Genomic DNA, 22,718 nt, shown 5'->3' with positions numbered 1-22,718 from the left:
GACCTAATAATCACATTTCTCCCTATTATCTCAAGGCTTTGGGGCTCTTTGATGTTTCTATCTTCCTTGAAAGGGATGGCTGCTGCTGGACAGAAATATGCAGATGTGGCTGCCTGAAGGACTGAAATCCACTCAAGGGAAGCTTCCTTTCAAAATGGGTGGTGGTTTTTGTTGAGATTTTAGGAAACATCCACAGTAACGATCAAGGCAAAGTATATAGATCTGAAAAATAACATAGTTTTGGTGTAGAGGCCATAAAAAGATTTTTAAAATTCTATTTTAGAGCCAATTAACAGAGTAAATTCTGACAAATAATGCAAACAACTCTGTCTCTCGCCCTCTCTCTCTATCACACACACACGCACACACACACACAACTACAGGTGCATGCACATCACTGTTTGATCTTTCTGGACCCAAAGGCAGAAGGAATTTAATGAACCCTGTGTTTCACCCAGTGATATGTTTATCACAGAGGATGAAGATTACAGAGAATAAGAAAGCGCATTATCTTTCTTATTTCACAGATATCAAAGGTAAAATTAAATTCCATTAAGCACAGTGTGGGTATATTGTATTCTATCATAACGGCAGTATATTCATACTTTTACTTCTCTATTTGTGCTTCCTAGTTTAAAAAAATATACTCTGCATTTAAAATTTTTTAAACTAATTAATTCCTTTTATTCCTGGAAAATTATCAATTTGTATCACTCTTGATACCATTTCTTAATATTATTTTATGTGATTAAATATTAAATAATTTGAATTTTCACTAAACTCACAATAGTCACTTTAACCCAACTACTGTGTTGGAATGGCAGCTACATAGCCAGCAATAGGTTTGAAATTATATAAATTAGGTACCTAGTAGCCACACTTGTGGATTTCTCAAATTTTCTAACCATTTTTAGAATAACACAACCTGATTTACGTTAATTGTTACATCCCATAGGTTTACACAAGTTCCTGAGTGAAGCTATGGAGCAACACAGGGGAGTAAGTGAGGTCATAATAAGCCTGCCTGTGATGACATTTTGCACACAATCAACTGTGCATGTAGCTCCTGGAAAAAAATGTTAGATGAGACGATATTCTGTTTATTTCATTTGTTTGTTTAGTCACATCCTTCTTTTTTCCAGAAAGCACTTAAAATAGCTTAAAAGCATGCATTTACATCTGCTGAATTTTAAAAGTAAATGAAAAATCAAGAGAAGATAAGAATATTAAAAAAAGAATTGTAAAGTCAGGATCAGAGAGGTTGAGTCCGATAGCCACAATATGGCATAAATTTGTCTGTGGGTTTTTTTGCAACCAGTGCAAAAGAGAACATGTTTACTTATATGATTTAAAGCTGTCATAAGGTTTTTAATGCCATTTTATTAGAAGCAGCAAAAACATTCCTAACACTAGTACTTATGTATGTATTTCTCATATGCGAAAGACACTGAAATGTTGTGAAGATTCTCAAAAGCCTTACAGCTTCAATAAAATGGAGGTAAGATGATGCATAAAGGCAAAATGGCATATTTATAAATTGCTTAATAGGTGGTCTTGTATTGGTGTTTGAGAGAGCACCATATAAAATAGTCAACAGCAATTCAATAACACATATTTTAGAGAATATGCCCAAGTCATTATAAAGTTTATGCCTGTATGAGTAGTCACTAAAATGGCAAATATGCTTTGTCTTCATATTTTTGCACTAATTCAAAAAAGCAGCTGTGGAAAAATAAGCTGAGTTACCATCCAAGCTCAATAATAAAAATATTGGAATGACACTCTTAAGTGAATGCACGTGGAAATATTCTCCATCTGATTTTAATAGCTTAGTAACATTAATTTTCCTAGCATTGTGCAAATCCATGTATCTCCCACCAAAAAGCCGACATTAATCTATCTAAATGTTTATGTCACTATTTGTGCATCCATCCATTCCTTCACTGACTCATTGATTAAATACTTATGAGTATATACTATATGCCAGGCACTGTTCTAAGTGCTTGGGATATAGACATGGCTGAAGCAGATAAATCCCTACCTCCACGGGTCTTATATTCCAGCAAGGAGAGGTAGTCAATAAACAAAAGTAAAATAGTAATTACACATGTATAAAGATTTTTGATAAGTACCATGGAAAAACAGAAAAAGTAGAACAGGGTAAAGGGTGGGATTGCAATTTTAAATAGTATGGTCAGAACAGAGCTCACACGCAGAAGATGATGGAGCAGAGACTGGAAGAAAGTAAAAGGATTCAAGATGGGATTCTGGTAAAGAATATTCAATGCATAGGAAATAGACAGTGACAAGGCCTTCAGGTAAATGTGCATGTGATACTTAAGGAATAGCCTGTAGCCCAGTGTCTGGAGTTGAGCTGAGCTTAGAGTAAACCTTGTATTACTTTTATGTCCCAAACATTGCATAGACACACATTTTTTTAGAAGTGTGATTATCTGGTATTCAAGTTTAATTGAAATTCAGAATATTTATTAACACCAGGTCAGAAGGGTAACAAGGGTGGGATTAAAAGATTAGCCAGAATATATGAGTACCTCCTTATATTTAAAGAAATATTTTCTCTTTATCTTTCATATTATGTTATTAAATACAGCATATAGTATCTGAGGTCATACAGAAATAAAAAAAAATACAATTTGTTATTAGCTTGATATAAACTCAATAACTCATATATAATTATTTTAATACTTCTATAAGATGCTCTTCCAAGTTTTATTTTTCTGAAATAGCTAATGAGTCTTAAGGAAAAAAAGACATTTTAACAAGTACCCCAAGTGGCAAGTGGCACATGCAAAAAAATCTTACCTGGCTTAGTTATAAAGTTAAAGAAAATGAGCAATAAAAATTTACTTTAAAATTTCTTCTGAGCTAAATTGTAGTAATAACTTAAAAGATTTTATGAGATATTTATATAATTAATATTAAGAGGACATAACTGAAGTAGTTTTATACTTATGTGAAAATTGCACAATATATTTAAAGCATCATATTTTCAGTTTAAAATAACTAAGGTGGGACTTCCCTGGTGGTCCAGTGGTTAACAGTCTGTGCTCCCAATGCAGGGGGCCCGGGTTCAATCCCTGGTCAGGAAACTAGATCCTGCATGCTGCAACTAAGACCTGGTGCAGCCAAATAAATAAATAAATATTTAAAATAACTAAGGCCATTAAATTGAACATTTGATTACCAGCAGATTATTTACATATGTTTCATATAGACTGGGTTTATATAATGATATGCAAATATTTTTATGATGAAAGCAGGAACAATCCCAATGCCATAACCCCAGGGGTTGTAGGTTTGATTGGCTCAAATCTACTAACCCATCACCTTTGAAAACCCAAAGATCTCTGTAAATTTGCTTTTCTATTCTGCCTTCTTCACTCCTGGTACCATGTGTACTTTCCTATCACTGAATCCTGCACTCCCATTTGTAAAACTCCATCCCTTCAAGAGCAATTAAAATGAAAACAAAAACAAAAAATTCTTCCTCCATGCATTTCAGAGCAAAGTAGAGTAAAGAGGATATTACTTTACAGTCTCATAAACTTGTTAGGGTTATCTTTCTAAAAATATCCATTGGCTGCTGCATACATTTTTCAAGCTGGTCACTGCACAGTTGCACCCAGTTAATGGGGTGTGTGAAGGGTAAAACCCACCCTGTACTCTGTATACCAAGCTGTGAACTATGTATATAAAGAACTTTTACACTGTCAAAATAAGGAGAAAAACAACCCAATAAAAAAGGAGGGGGCTTCCTTGGTGGCGCAGTGGTTGAGGTCCGCCTGCCGATGCAGGGGACGCGGGTTCGTGCCCCAGTCCGGGAAGATCCCACATGCCGCGGAGCGACTGGGCCTGTGGGCCAGGGCCGCTGAGCCTGCGCATCCGGAGCCTGTGCTCTGCAACGGGAGGAGCCACAACAGTGAGAGGCCCGCGTACAGCAAAAAAAAAAAAAAAAAAGGAGGGGTCAAGAGATCTGTACAAAAACTTTATCAAAAGGACATATGGATGGCAAATAAACACAAGCAAAGGTGTTCAAAATCATTAGTCTTTGGGTAAAGCAAATTAAAATCATAGCCACATACACTACAAGTTTATACAAGTGGTTAAAAATTCAAGACACCACCACCAGTATCAAAAGACTACAAAATGCTGTCAAGGAAGCAGAGTAACTGAAGCACTCAACTAATACATACTGATGGCAATGTAAAATGGTACAGCCATTCCAGAAAAACGTCTTGGAAGTTTCTTATGAAGTTAAACCTATACTTACCATACATCTTAGTTATAACAAGAAAAAGAAAGCATATGTCCATACGAATGTTTATAGAAGCTTCATACATAATAGCCAAAAACTACAGCAATTCAAACATTCATTAACTGGTGAATGGATATATAAATTGCTGTAGTTTCATACAGTAAAATACTATTCAGCAATGAAAAGGAACAGATTTCAGATACAAGCGTCATGCTCAGAAACCAGACACAAAAGACTACATACTGTATGAGTTCACTTATACACATTCTGCAAAAAGCAAAACTGTAGAGACAGAAGTCAAGTCAGTGGTTATCAGGCATGGGCATAAAAAATGGGATTAACTACAAAATGATACAAAGAAAGTTTTTGGTGTGATGGGAATATTCTATATCTTGGATTTGGGTAGTTATTACACAACTGTATATAGTTGCCTACACTCATCAAGGTGCATACATAAAAAGGGTGAGTTTTTCTATCTACAAATTATACTTCAAGAAACAAGAGTTAAAAAACATCACTTGCAAAGTCATCATAAAAGGATCAAATATATGAATGTATATAATAAAAAATGTGCCAGTAAAGAAGTTAAGCGGTGCTTTGTGACCACCTAGATGGGTGGGATAGGGAGGGTGGGAGGGAGACGCAAGAGGGAGGGGATATGGGGATATATGTATACGTGTAGCTGATTCACTTTGTTATACAGCAGAAACTAACATACCATTGTAAAGCAATTATAATTCAATAAAGATGTTAAAAAAAAAAATTAAGGAAGCTCTAACTAGCATTTGGGTAGTTTAAAATTATTAAAGTCCTAATTCTTTTCAAACTGATCTTTAGATTCAATGCAATATCCATCAAAATACCAAGCAGTTGGTTTTGTTTTTTCTGTGTGTGGGAATGAGGTGATGAGGATGACAAATGATTCTAGAATTTATAAGAAAATAGGAAATTTTAAAAGCTTAGAAAATTCTGAAGACAATGAAGAACAACACCAAAGAATTTGCACTTCAAAGCATTAATAATTATCATAACATTACAGCAATTAAAACAGTATGGAATTCATTCAAGGGTAGACAGACTATTTGTACAATATGGGGAACCAAGAAAAAACCCTCGTATTTATGGCCACCAGACCTCAAAATAGATGTAAGTGTAACGTATTTGAAGAACGATGGTCTTTTTCACAAATAATACTGGATCAATGGTATATACATATGGAGAAAAAGTCCATTTTGACCATTATCTAACACCATACAAAGAAAACTTTTCCATTAGTTCATAGACCTAAATGTGAAAGGTAAAATATGGAGCTTTCATAAAAATACAGGAAAATAGCTCCATATATATGCAGGTATTTCTTCAATATGACACAGTAAGTGCAAACAATAAAGCATACATTAATAAATTAGCACAAAATCTATAAAGGTCTATCTATTAAAGACACCATTAAGAGAGTGAAAATGGAAGTCACAGACTACAAGAAGATATTTTCACTGTATATATCCTGTTTTAAAAAAAACTTGCATCAAGCATACTTGTAAATCACTAAGAAAAATACAAGCAAAAGAAATGACAGTGGAGGATATAAATTAAGACCAAAAACAATATAAAATGTTGCTCAACATCATTAATCATTTACAAAATGCAAATTATAACCCTGAAGTGACAAAACAAATTCACCAACCTGGATTAAGTTAGAAACACTTGCGAAAATTAATAAACAGAACCATCATTTAAGAAGGAGTTGGGAGGCCAGAAGGAGAAGCTCTCTTGTACTACCACTAGTCGTCAGTTGCAGATCCAATAGGAAGAGACATACCTGGGTAACTACTCTACTACCCCAGCAGAAGGAAGGAAGAAATTCTCCTTGCAATAACCTTGCCCATGGGAGACTGTCATAACTCAGCCAATGAAAAGCCACTACAACTTCCAATTCCCAGGACTCCAATGGGCTCTATTTATAACAGCCTTCCCAACTCAGCCTTCTCCTCTATAAAAGAAACTTTCATCTCCTTTGTTCTCTGGACTTGCCTGTGGTTCACTATGGATTGTATGCCCCAAATTGCAATTCTCTGACATTCCCAAATAAACCAGTTTTACTGGTAAAATAACTGGCTCTTTTATATCTACACACTGTAGCAAGTGCTACCAATGATATGAAGCAAATGGAATTCTCATAACTTGCTGCTGGAAGTGTCAACTCCTGCACTCAATTTGTGCCTCTTGTTGAGATCGGTAATAAGTTGATCCTAAACATTAAGAGAAGCCCCAAGTGGGACAACTCTATTCCAAATAATGGGAAAAAACACATGATCTTTAATATATGTATTCATTTATGTGCCTAAAACATTTATCTGATTTTAAATAAAAACAACTTATATGAACAAGACAAATCAAAAGTGTATCTAGAAGTTATAAAGTACACTCTGCTTTGGCAAAAAACCTGAAGCATAATATGTAGAGACTCAGTAAAAATAAACACTGGCATAGTGCTATTTCATTTCTGGAAGACTTACTCTTTAGTAGAAGTTTACCTTTAAAGTCTTCAGTCATATAACCAAACTAAAATCTAAGAATATCATACTGCCAGTTGTTCCTCTGGGAATAGTTTAAAATACATTGGCTGACACTGCAGAGTTAAAAATGGCTACATGATATTCATCTATCCAGGAAAACAAGGAATTGTCTCAACAGTTTGTGAATCATATGGAGGACTTACTAGACTGTGGCCAAAAGCTATGAGCAGTGTTCTGTATGTTTTTGTGTAATATAATCTTCAAGCATGTCTAGACTAGCTAGTATTTTACTCTTATGAGGTTCAAAACATTATACATTAAGTGACTGGTAGACAGGCTCTTTAATCCGTAGGGATAGATTTCAGGAGAAAAACCAAAAATGTGATTAGAGAGAATTCTAGTCTAGATTGCCATAATCATAACGACTAGTAAATGATCACTCATCACCATGACCTTCATTTCATCATTGTAAGGAAAAGTATGTATTTGATTTCCTAAGCTTTTATTGCTTTGCTTATAGAAAGTGTATCCATTACAAAATGGGATCGTATAGTCAAGGTTCTGCATCTCACAGAAGAAAAAATTCTTTGAATTGAGTACCTAAAAATAATAATGGTTTCATTCATTATGTCATTATGCATTTCACCAAGTAGCAACTGACAGCTGTCTTTCACTTTTTAAAAACCTCGATTAAATATAATAGTAGCAAAATCATTCTTTTCTTATTTAACCCCCTGCAATAAAAGGCAAGGAACCAACATTATATTATAAATCACTGTGATGTTAGCACCTGGGGACCACCTCTAACATTTTACATAGCTTAGAAAACTATAATATTCTTCTGTAGTAGAACGAGTTATAAATTACCAACTTTATCCTTCTACATCTTGGTTGAAAGATGAAAATTGAATTTAGAGATTTATATTTAACACAGAATATAAAACAATTCATGAGTATTTTTTGTAGTTCAGGTAGAGGCCAGGTGAATTTGCTTATTCAGCATTTGTGTTGTGAAATCATTTATGAAGTAATGGCAAAAGTGATCAGAAAATTGAGAAATAAATGTTAATCTAAAAAGGATTAAATTGAAGCATTTCATGGTACATGGACAAGAATGAGAATTGCAAATGATATTATTATTAACAGAAATGTAAAGAAGAATATATCATTCATATGTCTTTTAGATCTTTTATATAAAATGTTTAAAATCTTAAAAGTTCTCTATAAGTAATCGTTTACCTCAAAAGTGCTTTGGGACTTAAAAGTGGACATTAAATGTAATTTTATGATTCTATTTGCAGATTAGTTAAGAGAAAATAAAAAGAAATTTTGCTTATGAAGCTTACATATTACATAATCATTTATGAAACAAGAGCAAATTTTGATTTGGAACCATATTGAAAATGTTTGATGTTTAGAACATCTTTATATGGAGGTCATCACCCCCTTCATGTTAAAGCAATAAGCTGTTCTATCTCCTATTTTACAGATTTATCTCTTTCATAAACCAAGTTCTAATATTAATAGATCTGGAAATAAGAGTTGTGTATCTATCTTTTATTCTAATTAAAAAGCCTATTGTGAAATGAAAATTAAAATGAGATACCAGTTTCACATAGCATTCTGAAAATAATGTAATAACTAGTATAAGAAAAAGGGGTAGATTTAGATACTTCTGGCTGAAAGATAAAAGCTTATATACTAGGATAAAAATGGATTACTATAAATTATGTCGTAAGAGAATATTTATTGTGAAACTTTAGAAAATAAAAGGTAACTTAAGGGGGTACAATTGAATAAAGAAGAAAAAATGTTTTTTAAAGAGATTATCATAAAAAAATTTGATAAAATTTAACAGCTATCATCATCACCACCAGTGTAATAAAAACTCAGAAATCTAGGAAAGAAAACGTCTTTCTTAATTTGAAAAAGGGTATTTAAAAATAATAACAACAAAACGCATCATAATTAATGGTAAAATTTTGAAAGCTTTCCTCTGTCATCAGGAAATGCGACAAATGTGACCACTTTCACACATCTATTCATCATTATATTGGTTGTTATAGCCAGTATAAGTCAGGAAGAGAAACAAAGAGGGTGGGTAATATAAGGAAGAAAATCAAATGAAACCTAAATTAAATGAGAAAGATACCATATTAATCAATTCAAAGGACTGATATTTTAAAGACATTAACTCTCCCTAAATTGACCAATAGATTTTCCAGTGTCACTCAGAATTTGAACTTCTTTTTCAGAGAAAGTGACAAGTTAATTATAAATACATTAAAAGTGCCAAAAATAGTCAAAATCATCCTGGAGAAGGGCAGATTAGAAAGATTTGCTTGACCAGATATCAAAATGATCACAACAGAGTAATTAATAGGCAGGATATTATTGCAAAGAGTGGCAAATGGAACAGACTAGAGGATCCAGAGATATCCAAATATATATACATGAATTCTTGGTTTATGACTAAGACACAACTCCAGAGGAAGTGGAAAGGATATTGTTTTAAAAAAGATGATGAAACAAGTAATACAGGGAAAATGCATCTCAACTTCTGCCTCACATCTCCTTAAATGATAACAACAAAGTTTCCAAAAGATGATGTGAAAGAATATCTTCATGATAAGGAAAAAAATTTCCTCAACAGGTTATAAAAATAATGAATTGTTAAGTAAATAACTGTTGGATTACATTAAAATGATAAACCCTCCAATAATAAACACAATTAAGAGAATGAAAGACAAATGAGCAGATATGGGCAATATATATATAAGTACCAAGGACTCAAATCCAGAACATAAAAAGAACTCAAAAACAGAATAGACAACCCAACAGGAAAATTGTACAACAGACTTTAACAAACACTCTCTACAAAAAAGAAATCTAAATATCTACACATAAAAAAAGTATGAAGAGATCCTTTTCAGTTGTCAAGCAAAAGCAAATTTTAATTAAAATGTTATCATCTACACTTTCCTCAGAATTGTTCAAATAAAATAGAATGAAAAATCCAAGTGTTAAGGAAAATATGGAGCAACTGGAACTCTCACACACTAATGCTATGAGTTTCAAATTGCATAAGCACTTTCAAATACTATTTGACATTATTTTAGAGTTTAATAAATGCAAGTCCTATGGCCTAGAAATGCAATTGCTAAGCACAGACTCAAGAGAAATTTAAGAATATATGGACCAAAATATATGCATAGAATCTTCATAACTGCTTAGTTAAATAGCAACATCCACAAACAACCAAACAGTTTATGAACACTAGAATGGATAAACTATTTTATTTATATAATAGAATACTCTACAACAATAAAAATGTACAAACTTCTGCTGCATGAAATAATGTGGGTGAATCTTATGCATATAATGTTAAGCCAAAGAAGACACACACACACTAATATATACCCTATGATTCCATTTATATAATATTCAAAAACAGGCAAAATCAATCCATTATAGTAGGAAGTAGGGTGGGATTACCTTTGTGGGAAAGGAGGATAATGGTTAGGAGAGGTCATAGGGAAGGCTTCTGGGGTTATTTTGATATTTTATTTATTGTGCTGGATGCCATGATCAGATGTTTTTATTTTGTAATAATTCATCAAACTTCTTTCTTACAATCCATATGACTTTCTGTAAGTATATGATACTTTAATAAAAGTATTTATTTATAAAACAACACCCAGAGTTATTTGCCATGTGTAAACTAGACTACTCTTTGTTGGTTGAAATCACAAAGTTTTTTTTTTTTTTTTTTGCTTTGTGTGTATGTGTATGTGTTGGATGAGTGAGAAGATAAATGACTGTAAATTTAGGATGTTGATTTAATTAGGCCATCCAGTCACCAAGGTCTATTAACTCATCTGGAATGCTGATAGTTAGCTGTTTCCTTTAATTTATTATTTAAACAACAACAAAAAATAAGGTGAATTTTCAACCAAGAAATCTTTCAGCAGAGCTTTTACAGACAGAACATACTCTTTTTACCCACTCCAGTGGCCTGCTTTTGTGAAGGGGCACATAGATCTTGGCCTGACTTGCTTTAAGTAAACAGAGACTGTGGACAGTATATTAATCTCATTTGCTTCCCATGAGAAGGAACATCCTTATAGCTTACCTTTGAAAATTCATTTATTTAAAAAAAATACATTCATGTATTCTGAGTATTAAAAAATACTCCAAAAATGTATTCTTAAAGGCATCTTCGTATTGGGGTTTGATGTTTTCAGACGTGGCCAGTATGCATGGTAGCAGTATAGCAATGGACCAATAGAAAAGTAAGACAAGCAAGAAGTGTGAATGGGGTAGGGAGAAAAACTAGCATTCAGGTAGGTAACTTAAATTTAGAGTTTACTGGGACAGTCTCAGGTGTCTGAGAATCAGTTTACACTGGAATGAGTGTGGCAAGAGCCAGATAAATGATCAGATTCTCTACCTTTGATGTGCATGAGGGTGATTCTCTTACAAGGAGAACTGAGTATAAGTCAGAGAATCAAGAAAGTAATGAAAAAAAAAAGGCAGTAGGAGTTAAGCTGCAGATTTTTAGGCATCCAGGGTAAAGTTTTTGTGTCAATTATATCAATCTACAGATTTGAGATAGTGTGTCTTCTGATTGCTGCCTTCTTTAGTCCAGAGTGACTCAAAGATTGGGAGTATCTGAAATAGCAGGTGAAAGGCCCTCAGGTCCTAAACACAAGTTGGGCATTTAGTGGAGTTAATCTAGGCTTTGCATTTTAGACCTTGAACACACTGATTTTTAGAAAAATGTTTTATTTCATTTTCTTAAATTTTTGAAACAAAAATAATCGAGACTGAGAATAGGTTATCCTTTTTATTAATTTCAGTGCTTCTTTGGCTAAATAAATATTGCTCAGAATACAAAAAAAAGGATGTTTCTGTTTTCTAATATGCCAAGAATTTTACATTGAAATGTGAATATAATAATAAAATTCTAAACAATACACAGTTTCAATAGTTCCAAACCAGAAATTGAGTTTTAAACACGTAGATTGCATTAGTTTTTCCTAATTGATTATTGGTGATAAAAGTGAGCTCTCTGATAATTTTCATTCTTCCTCATTACATGTGAAAATAGTTAAAATCATATCCACAAATTATAAGATTCCATCACTTTTAAGATATATTTTTCCCACCTATTGAAATGTATTTTTTTTTAACATCTTTATTGGAGTATAATTGCTTTACAATGGTATGTTAGTTTCAGCTTCACAACAAAATGAATCAGTTATATATATACATATATTCCCATATCTCTTCCCGCTTGCGTCTCCCTCCCTCCCACCCTCCCTATCCCACCCCTCCAGGCGGTCACAAAGCACCGAGCTGATCTCCCTGTGCTATGCGGCTGCTTCCCACTAGCTATCTACCTTACGTTTGGTAGTGTATATATGTCCATGCCTCTTTATCGCTTTGTCACCGTTTACCCTTCCCCCTCCCCATAGCCTCAAGTCCATTCTCTAGTAAGTCTGTGTCTTTATTCCTGTTTCACCCTTAGGTTTTTCATGACATTTTTTTTCCTTAAATTCCATATATATGTGTTAGCATACGGTATTTGTCTCTCTCTTTCTGACTTACTTCACTCTGTATGACAGACTCTAGGTCTATCCACCTCATTACAAATAGCTCAATTTCGTCTCTTTTTATGGCTGAGTAATATTCCATTGTATATATGTGCCACATCTTCTTTATCCATTCATCCGATGATGGACACTTAGGTTGTTTCCATCTCTGGGCTATTGTAAATAGAGCTGCAATGAACATTTTGGTACATGACTCTTTTTGAATTATGGTTTTCTCAGGGTATATGCCCAGTAGTGGGATTGCTGGGTCATATGGTAGTTCTATTTGTAGCTTTTTAAGGAACCTCCATACTGTTCTCCACAGTGGCTGTATCAATTTACATTCCCACCAACAGTGTAAGAGGGTTCCCTTTTCTCCACACCCTCTCCAGCATTTATTGTTTCTACATTTTTTGATGATGGCCATTCTGACTGGTGTGAGATGATATCTCATTGTAGTTTTGATTTGCATTTCTCTAATGATTAGTGATGTTGAGCATTCTTTCATGTGTTTGTTGGCACTCTGTATATCTTCTTTGGAGAAATGTCTATTTAGGTCTTCTGCCCATTTTTGGATTGGGTTGTTTGTTTTTTTGTTATTAAGCTGCATGAGCTGCTTATAAATTTTGGAGATTAATCCTTTGTCAGTTGCTTCATTTGCAAATATTTTCTCCCATTCTGAGGGTTGTCTTTTGGTCTACTTTATGGTTTCCTTTGCTGCGCAAAAGCTTTTAAGTTTCATTAGGTCCCATTTGTTTACTTTTGTTTTTATTTCCATTTCTCTAGGAGGTGGGTCAAAAAGGACCTTGCTGTGATTTATGTCATAGAGTGTTCTGCCTATGTTTTCCTCTAAGAGTTTGATAGTTTCTGGCCTTACATTTAGGTCTTTAATCCATTTTGAGCTTATTTTTGTGTATGGTGTTAGGGAGTGATCTAATCTCATACTTTTACATGTACCTGTCCAGTTTTCCCAGCACCACTTATTGAATAGGCTGTCCTTTCTCCACTGTACATTTCTGCCTCCTTTGTCAAAGATAAGGTGACAATATGTGCGTGGGTTTATCTCTGGGCTTTCTATCCTGTTGCATTGATCTATATTTCTGTTTTTGTGCCAGTACCATACTGTCTTGATTACTGTAGCTTTGTAGTATAGTCTGAAGTCAGGAAGCCTGATTCCTCCAGCTCCATTTTTCGTTCTCAAGATTGCTTTGGCTATTCGGGGTCTTTTGTGTTTCCATACAAATTGTGAAATTTTTTGTTCTAGTTCTGTGAAAAATGCCAGTGGTAGTTTGATAGGGATTGCATTGAATCTGTAGATTGCTTTGGGTAGTAGAGTCATTTTCACAATGTTGATTCTTCCAATCCAAGAACATGGTATATCTCTCCATCTATTTGTATCATCTTTAATTTCTTTCATCAGTGTCTTATAATTTTCTGCATACAGGTCTTTTGTCTCCTTAGGTAGGTTTATTCCTAGGTATTTTATTCTTTTTGTTGCAATGGTAAATGGGAGTATTTTCTTGATTTCACTTTCAGATTTTTCATCCTTAGTGTATAGGAATGCCAGAGATTTCTGTGCATTAATTTTGTATCCTGCTACTTTACCAAATTCATTGATTAGCTCTAGTAGTTTTCTGGTAGCATCTTTAGGATCCTCTATGTATAGTATCATGTCATCTGCAAACAGTGACAGCTTTACTTCTTCTTTTCCGATTTGGATTCCTTTTATTTCCTTTTCTTCTCTGATTGCTGTGGCTAAAACTTCCAAAACTATGTTGAATAAGAGTGGTGAGAGTGGGCAACCTTGTCTTGTTCCTGATCTTAGTGGAAATGCTTTCAGTTTTTCACCATTGAGGACGATGTTGGCTGTGGGTTTGTCATATATGGCCTTTATTATGTTGAGGAAAGTTCCCTCTATGCCTACTTTCTGCAGGGTTTTTATCATAAATTGGTGTTGAATTTTGTCAAAAGCTTTCTCTGCATCTATTGAGATGATCATATGGTTTTTCTCCTTCAATTTGTTAATATGGTGTATCACGTTGATTGATTTGCGTATATTGAAGAATCCTTGCATTCCTGGAATAAACCCCACTTGATCATGGTGTATGATCCGTTTAATGTGCTGTTGGATTCTGTTTGCTAGTATTTTGTTGAGGATCTTTGCATCTATGTTCATCAGTGATATTGGCCTGTAGTTTTCTTTCTTTGTGACATCCTTGTCTGGTTTTGGTATCAGGGTGATGGTGGCCTCGTAGAATGAGTTGGGGAGTGTTCCTCCCTCTGCTATATTTTGGAAGAGTCTGAGAAGGATAGGTGATAGCTCTTCTCTAAATGTTTGATAGAATTCGCCTGTGAAGCCATCTGGTCCTGGGCTTTTGCTTGTTGGAAGATTTTTAATCACAGTTTCAATTTCAGTGCTTGTGATTGGTCTATTCATATTTTCTATTTCTTCCTGATTCAGTCTTGGCAGGTTGTGCCTTTCTTAGAATTTGTCCATTTCTTCCAGGTTGTCCATTTTATTGGCATAGAGTTGCTTGTAGTAATCTCTCATGATCTTTTGTATTTCTGCAGTGTCAGTTGTTACTTCTCCTTTTTCATTTCTAATTCTATTGATTTGAGTCTTCTCCCTTTTTTTCTTGATGAGTCTGGCTAATGGTTTATCAATTTTGTTTATCCTTTCAAAGAACCAGCTTTTAGTTTTATTGATCTTTGCTATCGTTTCCTTCATTTCTTTTTCATTTATTTCTGATCTGATTTTTATGATTTCTTTCCTCCTGCTAACTTTGGGGTTTTTTTGTTCTTCTTTCTCTAATTGCTTTAGGTGCAAGGTTAGGTTGTTTATTCGAGATGTTTCCTGTTTCTTAAGGTAAGATTGTATTGCTATAAACTTCCCTCTTAGAACTGCTTTTGCTGCATGCCATAGATTTTGAGTCGTCGTGTCTCCATTGTCATTTGTTTCTAGGTATTTTTTGATTTCCTCTTTGATTTCTTCAGTGATCACTTCGTTATTAAGTAGTGTATTGTTTAGCCTCCATGTGTTTGTATTTTTTACAGATCTTCTCCTGTAATTGATATCGAGTCTCATAGCGTTGTGGTCGGAAAAGATACTTGATACAATTTCAATTTTCTTAAATTTACCAAGGCTTGATTTGTGACCCAAGATATGATCTATCCTGGAGAATGTTCCATGAGCACTTGAGAAAAATGTGTATTCTGTTGTTTTTGGATGGAATGTCCTATAAATATCAATTAACTCCATCTCGTTTAATGTATCATTTAAAGCTTGTGTTTCCTTATTTATTTTCATTTTGGATGATCTGTCCATTGGTGAAAGTGGGGTGTTAAAGTCCCCTACTATGAATGTGTTACTGTCAATTTCCCCTTTTATGGTTGTCAGTATTTGCCTTATGTATTGAGGTGCACCTATGTTGGGTGCATAAATATTTACAATTGTTATATCTTCCTCTTGGATCGATCCCTTGATCATTATGTAGTGTCCTTCTTTGTCTCTTCTAATAGTCTTTGTTTTAAAGTCTATTTTGTCTGATATGAGAATTGCTACTCCAGCTTTCTTTTGGTTTCCATTTGCATGAAATACCTTTTTCCATCCCCTTACTTTCAGTCTGTATGTGTCTCTAGGTCTGAAGTGGGTCTCTTGTAGACAGCAAATATATGGGTCTTGTTTTTGTATCCATTCAGCCAATCTGTGTCTTTTGGTGGGAGCATTTAGTCCATTTACATTTAAGGTAATTATCGATATGTGTGTTCCTATTCCCATTTTCTTAATTGTTTTGGGTTCGTTATTGTAGGTCTTTTCCTTCTTTTGTGTTTCTTGCCTAGAGAAGTTCCTTTAGCAGTTGTTGTAGAGCTGGTTTGGTGGTGCTGAACTCTCTCAGTTTTTGCTTGTCTGTAAAGGTTTTAATTTCTCCATCAAATCTGAATGAGATCCTTGCTGGGTAGAGTAATCTTGGTTGCAGGTTTTTCTCCTTCAACACTTTCAATATGTCCTGCCACTCCCTTCTGGCTTGCAGAGTTTCTGCTGAAAGATCAGCTGTTAACCTTATGGGGATTCCCTTGTGTGTTATTTGTTGTTTTTCCCTTGCTGCTTTTAATATGTTTTCTTTGTATTTAATTTTTGACAGTTTGATTAATATGTGTCTTGGCGTATTTCTCCTTGGATTTATCCTGTATGGGACTCTCTGTGCTTCCTGGACTTGATTAACTATTTCCTTTCCCATATTAGGGAAGTTTTCAACTATAATCTCTTCAAATATTTTCTCAGTCCCTTTCTTTTTCTCTTCTTCTTCTGGAACCCCTATAATTCGAATGTTGGTGCGTTTAATGTTGTCCCAGAGGTCTCTGAGACTGTCCTCAATTCTTTTCATTCTTTTTTCTTTATTTTGCTCTGCAGTAGTTATTTCCACTATTTTATCTTCCAGGTCACTTATCCGTTCTTCTGCCTCAGTTATTCTGCTATTGATCCCATCTAGAGTACTTTTAATTTCATTTATTGTGTGTTCATCATTGCTTGTTTCATCTTTAGTTCTTCTAGGTCCTTGTTAACTGATTCTTGCATTTTGTCCATTCTATTGTCCATTCTATCTCCAAGATTTCGGGTCAACCTTACTATCATTATTCTGAATTCTTTTTCAGGTAGACTGCCTATTTCCTCTTCATTTGTTAGGTCTGGTGGGTTTTTATCTTGCTCCTTCATCTGCTGTGTGTTTTTCTGTCTTTTCATTTTGCTTATCTTACTGTGTTTGGGGTCTCCTTTTTTGCAGGCTGAAGGTTCGTAGTTCCTGTTGTTTTTTGTATCTGTCCCCAGTGGCTAAGGTTGGTTCAGTGGGTTGTGTAGGCTTCCTGGTGGAGGGTACTAGTGCCTGTGTTCTGGTGGATGAGGCTGGATCTTGTCTTTCTGGTGGGCAGGTCCAAGTCTGGTTGTGTGTTTTGGGGTGTCTGTAGACTTATTATGATTTTGGGCAGCCTCTCTGCTAATGGGTGGGGTTGTGTTCCTGTCTTGCTAGTTGTTTGGCATAGGCTGTCCAGCACTGTAGCTTGCTGGTCGTTGAGTGAAGCTGGGTGCTGGCGTTGAGATGGAGATCTCTCGGAGATTTTTGCTGTTTGATATTATGTGCAGCTGGGAGGCCTCTTGTGGACCAGTGTCCTGAAGTTGGCTCTCCCACCTCAGAGGCACAGCACTGACTCCTGGCTGCAGCACCAAGAGCCTTTCATCCACAGGGCTCCTTAATTTGGGATGATTCGTTGTCTATTCAGGTATTCCACAGATGCAGGGTATATCAAGTTGATTGTGGAGCTTTAATCCGCTGCTTCTGAGGCTGCTGGGAGAGATTTCCCTTTCTCTTCTTTGTTCTCACAGTTCCCAGGGGCTCAGCTTTGGATTTGGCCCCGCCTGTGCGTGTAGGTCGCCGGAGGGCGTCTGTTCTTTGCTCAGACAGGACGGGGTTAAAGGAGCCGCTGATTCGGAGGCTCTGGCTCACTCAGGCCGGGGGGTAGGGAGGGTCACGGAGTGTGGGGTGGGCCTGCAGCGGCAGAGGCCGGCGTGACGTTGCAGCCTGAGGCGCGCCGTGCGTTCTCCCGGGGGAGTTGTCCCTGGATCCCGGGACCCTGGCAGTGGCGGGCTGCACAGGCTCCCCGGAAGGGCGTGTGGCTAGCGACCTGTGCTCGCACACAGGCCTCCCGGTGGCGGCAGCAGCAGCCTTAGCGTCTCATGTCTGTCTCTGGGCTCCGCACTTTTAGCCACGGCTCGCGCCCGTCCCCGGAGCCCTCTCAAGCAGCGCTCTTAATCCCCTCTCCTCGCGCACCAGGAAACAAAGAGGGACGCAAAAGTCTCTTGCCTCTTCGGCAGGTCCAGACCCCCCCCCCCCGGACTCTCTCCCGGCCAGCCGCGGCGCACCAACGCCCTGCAGGCTGTGTTCACGCCGCAAACCTCAGTCCTCTCCCGGCGCTCCGACAAAAGCCGGAGCCTCAGCTCCCAGTCCCGCCCGCCCTGGCGGGCGAGCAGAGAAGCCTCTCGGCTGGTGAGTGCCGGTCGGCCCGATCCTCTGCGCTGGAATCTGTCCGCTTTGCCCTCCGCACCCCTTTTGCTGTGCTCTCTTCCGCGGATCCCAAGCTCCCCCACTCCGCCTCCCGAAGTCTCCACCCGCGAAGGGGCTTCCTAGTGTGTGGCCAGTTTTCCTCCTTCACAGCTCTCTCCCGCTGGTGCAGGACCCGTCCCTATCCTTTTGTCTCTGTTTAGTTTTTTCTTTTGCCCTAACCAGGTACGTGGGGGGTTCCTTGCCTTTTGGGAGGTCTGAGGTCTTCTGCCAGCGTTCAGTTGGTGCTCCGTAGGAGTTGTTCCACGCGTAGATGTATTTCTGGTGTATCTGTGGGGAGGAAGGTGATCTCCGCGTCTTACTCTTCCGCCATCTTCCCGGAAGTCTCTACGGATTCTGAAATGTATTTGAATACATTGGCTCGCTTTGTTTTGTTCCTCAGTAAACAAGTCACATGATTTCTCAGCAAAGATTTATCATTTCTGAAAGTCACCCAGGTACTTAAATCATAGGCTCAAAGCAGTTTTTAAAATGTAACTAAAGATAGATTGTGACCTTTTAGATGGTGAAAAGACTTATTTTTGAGCCATATGGTCAGCCTCAGGCTTAAGACATTAACATTGAGGCTGGAGGAGTTCAAACTATGACACTAATTAGTGCATATGTCTCTACATTAGAGGCACCAAAAGACAGCAAGAAAATCTTTTATGACAACTTGTCTGTTCCCATTAATGCAATCCATGGACAAGGAAAGAAATCACTTTTGGATATGTCAATGCCTGAGTTTGTTAGATCCACAACAAATTGTAGGAAGTTACCTGAAATACAATTTTAGGCAAGATTTAGAGGGCTGGAAAACCGAACAGATCATAATTTCGGGGGCACTTTTGATTGGTTTATCACAAAAGACACCTGAATTATCACATTTTTCCTCTATTGATATTAAATCCCTTGATATTTTTTACTGGGGTGTTTTTCATGGGACAAAAATGAACTGACCTTGCTCTAAAGTCATGATACTCATGGTAAATGCCTAGGTACCAACTTGCTTATTCAGTTAGTTAATTTTTTTAAAGTTACTTTATTCCCAGTTATAAGACAATGTAATTGTCATTTTATCTTCTGATTCTCACATTATAGCAATAAGGCAGAGAATTCTTCCTTCTAAATAATATTTGCTTTTTTCAGGCTGAAGAGTGTTTATAAAGATGGAGAATGAAAAATTGATGTGACAGCTTGTAAAATTCCATAGTTATCATTTCTTTTTTCATGATTTAAAGTTAGAACCATGATGCAAATTCTCTAAGACTATTATCTCACCTTATCAACGCAAGCTTGAGAGGCTAAGGGATTTTGAAATACTGACTGGCAGGAAGAATATCAGACACACGTCATATTTTCAGGTTTTAGTATGAAACAAATATGCTTGATAAGACTCCTGTGGTCTCTTTATTTAACAGATCATAGCAGAGTAATAAAATGTTGTTCATAATACTGTAGAATTTTTTGTTTTTTTCCATTATTACCTTCATCATCATGTACCTTCAAAACCATGATAAAATATATAAATATTTTTAATGGGCCTTGGATACCTACTTTATGCAAGGTGATTACTCAACTCAAAGGAGGGCTAGGCCTCTCTGGTGCTGACATGAGCTACTGCTGTCCATCATTTACAATCAAACCAACATTTAATTTTCAAGAGAATTCTGAGAACACTGGTCCTTTTAGAGTCTCTTCGAAGGAAAGAGGATTTTCTGTGATCAAATATATTTCAGAAATCCCACATGCTTTACTCTACTGTAAAGACATAAAATGTTAATTAGCAGAGACATCCTTCAATAAAGAAATTTCTTTGACTTGTTCAATTCAAAATTCTCAGTCATTTCAACACAGCAACCTTTTCTAATAATAGTTCTTAAAACCTCTAAGAACTAGTGTTCTGTGAAACACACTTTGAGAAATGTTTTCCCCAAATATTTTAATGACTTTTGAACAAGTTCCTGGCCTTGAAGGTAATCATGCCAAAGTAAGCAACACATTTTATGATATAACTTCCCTATTAAAAACATTCTATGTATCTCTATTGCCTCCTGAACAAAAATAAGTTCAAACTACTCAAGCTAATATTCAAAATCAAGAACAATATTCCCTGAAGCTGTCTTTTTAGATGAAAATGCCACTATTTCTGAAAACAAAATTCTTGCTAAGGTCAAATATGTTCTCTTATTACTCCTACATAGAACAAGTAACCTGAGTAACCTAAGTCCTCCAAGCCTCAGTCTCCTCAAAGCCTATCTAATCATTAAAGTTACATATCAAAACTTTGCTAACTCATTCTCCCTTGTCTGTGCTCTGAAACTCATGAAATGCTGTGCACTTGGACTTATCCTGCCTTTGATATGTTTTGTTTTATTCAATGGGCTCAGAGAAAATATAATGAATAGAAACTGTGGGCCCACATGCTGAGCAAGATCACTTAATACATAAGTGAATTCAAATATTATTTGCTCTTGTATGTTTCTCTTTCCTGATATCAAAAATGCAAATAAATATTAGTTAGCTGGATTTTCATGAGCATTAAATGAGAATATACCAATATTTTATATATATATAAAACATATATTTACATACATATAAAAGTGCTTTCTAATATGTAGCTTTCATGACTAAGATTAGATTGCAATTGTTTTCATGTCAACATCCAGCTTTTATGCTTCTTTGTAGTGTCCCCATTTTGTATAAAAGAGTTTTTGCTTATGGAAAGTATTTATAAAATATTTTATGGAATCAAAACTATCAGAACTTTAAGGGTCCATAAGGGTCATTAAATCCACTCTCCTTATTTTATAAACTGGAAACTGATGTACTGAGCAAGTTGTTTACTTGCCACACAATTAGTTGATAGTACATATGGTCATAGTCTTCTGGGCTAAGTAAGACTTATCAGATCCAGATTTTAATTAATTACTTACCCAGGAAAAAAACTGGTAAGCTATAGCTGACTTAATATTTTAGTTTACTTCCAAAGTAAACATTCTTCATGTAGTATGTGATAAAATGCAAAAACACCCCCAAATTTTTTTCCTCCTATGTCCACATCCCCTCACTGAGTAACTTTATGTGGTCTCTTGCTTGCGTTCGCCATGAGACTTGCCTTGAGCAATATGATGCTATTTAGCATGAGAAGTTTGAAAAACATTTGTGACTAGGGCTTTTCCTCTTTTGAAGCTTTTAAAACCTTCTGGACACCATATGAAAATGTTCAGACAAGTCTGCTGAGATATGAGAGACCACAGAAAGAACTGATTCAGTGCAGGCCCCCCAGAACTACCTGCCCCAGCCAACTTGTTAGCTAGCTGACCACAGCACATGAGTCTGGCAAAGTTTAGCAGAAGGATTCACCATCTGAGTCCAGCCCAAATTTCTGACCCACAGAATCATGAGGTAAATAAAAGGTTATTTTAAGTTACAAAGTTTTGGGGACAGTGTTATACACAGTGAAAGTGAACCAACAGAAACTACCTTGTGGATTGGTTATTGGAAAAATAGGCAGATATTAAGCCTCTTGAATCCAAGTCCCCTCAGACACAAGAAGATCTTACTTACGTTTCTCTAAACAAAACAATTATTTATTTAATAAAAACATCACAGACTCAGATATTATAAAACTGAGTGCTTTCATCATCAACACTTGTCAGTTGCTAGAGGATGTATCAAAAAGATTTTACTCTCTTAGCAGCTGGGTTTCCTTGTTGATGTTCTTTGGTTGTGACTCATTTTTCAGCTTACCAATTGACCCTGGCACATTGTGTCCTTCAAAGCAAGTATTTTATGACATAAAGTACACTACTGACAATGGCTGTGAAAAAATAACTGGCATTTGAAAGCCATCTAGCATATTTAAAGAGGATGATAATATGTTATAACATTCTACCTAGATCTTTGAGACAAAAAATCAGCAATTTGTTTCTCTTCCTTAAGCAATATAAAATTTCACACCCATATTGTTGAGTAAAGCACCAGAAACTTATACCGTAGCTTCACACAAAGACATTACATATATATTCATAGTGCCCTTGGTAAGATAGAGCAACATGACACAGAACATATAGGGGATTATTTGATTTTTTCTATTTCATGCAGATCTCCCTGGATGCCTGAGAAACACTTCAGTGAAATCCACATGGTGTTGATGAATGTTTAGCAAGGACTCTTAAGGCACATTTGAGTATGTAAATTATTCTTGAAAAACAATAAATATATAATTCATATTTTG

This window comes from Orcinus orca, chromosome 1 (assembly GCF_937001465.1).
Source record: "Orcinus orca chromosome 1, mOrcOrc1.1, whole genome shotgun sequence".
In the NCBI taxonomy this organism is placed as follows: domain Eukaryota; kingdom Metazoa; phylum Chordata; class Mammalia; order Artiodactyla; family Delphinidae; genus Orcinus; species Orcinus orca.
This window is presented reverse-complemented; position numbering follows the sequence as displayed.